The following is a 2,017-nucleotide window of genomic DNA, read 5'->3' on the forward strand; positions in this document are numbered from 1 at the left end:
AGTATAATGCTGGCTGTAGGTTTGTCATATACAGCCTTTATTGTATTGAGGAATGTTCCATGGATTCCTAATTTTTCCAAAACCTTCATCATAAAGGTGTGTTGGATCTTGTCGAATGCTTTTTCTGCATCTATTGAGATAACCTTGTGGTTCTTATCCTTGCTTTTGTTGATGTGATGAATAATATTAATTGATTTGCATATATTGAACCAGCTTTGCATCCCTGAAATGAATCCTGTTTAATCATGATGTATGATTTTTTGGATGAATTGTTGAAATCGATTGGCCAAAATTTTGTTGAGAAGTTTTGCATCAATGTTCATCAAAGAAATGGGTCTATAGTTCTCTTTCTTTGATGAGTCCCTGCCTGGTTTTGGGATGAGGGTTATGATGGCTTCATAGAATGTGTTCGGTAGTGAGCTTTCTCTTCCAATTTTATTGAAGAGTTGGAGGAGTATTGGTGTGAGCTCTGCTTTGAAGGCCTTGTAAAATTTTCCTGTAAAACCATCTGGTCCTGGACTTTTCTTAGCTGGGAGGTCTCTCATTGCTATTTCTATTTCAGTGTTTGATATGGGCCTGTTAAGATAGTTTACCTCATCTTGGTTTAGTTTTGGCATGTCAATATTTGCTAGGAAAAGGTCCATTTCTGTCAAGTTCTCAAACTTATTAGCATAAAGTTTTGAAAAGTATTCCCTTATAATGTTCTGAATCTTGGTTGTTTCCGTGGTGATGTTTCCATTCTCATCTCTGAGTTTATTAATTTGGGTGTGTTCTCTTCTTTTTCTGATAAGATTTGCTAAGGGTCTGTCAAATTTGTTAATTTTTTCGAAGAACTAACTCTTTGTTTTGTTGATTCTTTCTATAGTTTTTTTGGATTATAATTCATTTAATTCTGATTTAATTTTAATTATTTCTTTCCATCTACTGGATTGGAGTTTATCTTGTTGCTCTTTTTCAAGGAGGTTTAGATGTGTCATTATGTTGTTGGTTTCAGATCTCTCCAATTTGTTGATGTAGGAGCTCAGAGCTATAAACTTGACTCTGAGTACTCCCTTTGCTGTGTCCCAGAGAAGCTGGTAATTTGTGTGCTCCTTTGTGTTGAATAGCATGAACATTTGAATTTCCTTTCTAATCTCTTCCATGACCCACTCTTGATTCAGCAGTGTGTTGTTCAGTCTCCATGTGTTACCGGACTTTCTTTGGTGGCTTTTGGTGTTGAGTTCTAATTTTATTCCCTTGTGGTCAGACGGAATGCAAGATATAACTTCTATGTTTCTGAATTTGGACAAGTTTGCTTTGTGGACTAAAATGTGGTCTATTTTAGAAAATGTTCCATGTGCTGCGGAGAAAAACGTGTGTTCTGATGCTGCTGGGTCTAATATTCGGGAGATGTCTTTTAAATCTAGTTGATCTATGAAGCTGTTTAGATCTGCTGTTTCTCTGTTGTTTTTTGCTGAGTTGATCTATCTAGTGGGGAGAGTGGTGTGTTAAAATCCCCAACAATTAATGTCTTTGGATCTATCTGGGATTTGAGGGAAAGTAGTGATTCTTGGATAAATTTGGGTGCTCCATTGTTTGGCGAATAGATATTTAGAATTGTAATATCCTCTTGAAGGAGAGATCCGTTAATTAGTATGTAGCGACCTTCTTCATCTCTTCTCACAAATTTTAATTTGAAGTCTATTTTATCTGATAATGGGATTGCACCTCCCGCCTGTGTATGGGGGCCATTTGCTTGGTAGTTTTTGTTCCAGCCTTTAATATTGAAAATGTGTTTGTTTTTACAGGCAAGATGTGACTCCTGCAGGCAGCAGATAGAAGGGTCTTGTTTTTTAATCCAACTAGACAGTCTGTGTCGCTTAATTGGAGAGTTAAGTCCGTTGATGTTAAGAGAGAGGACTGAGAGGTGTTTGGGAGTTCCTGCCATGTTATCCCCCTTCTTGGGGGTTATGAAAACTGGGTTCTTCCTTTGGTTCTTGGATTCTCAGTTTGGGTGCAGTTTCTTGGCCTTTATTGC

This window comes from Dipodomys ordii, unplaced genomic scaffold (genome assembly GCF_000151885.1).
Source record: "Dipodomys ordii isolate 6190 unplaced genomic scaffold, Dord_2.0 Scaffold52, whole genome shotgun sequence".
Lineage (NCBI taxonomy): Eukaryota > Metazoa > Chordata > Mammalia > Rodentia > Heteromyidae > Dipodomys > Dipodomys ordii.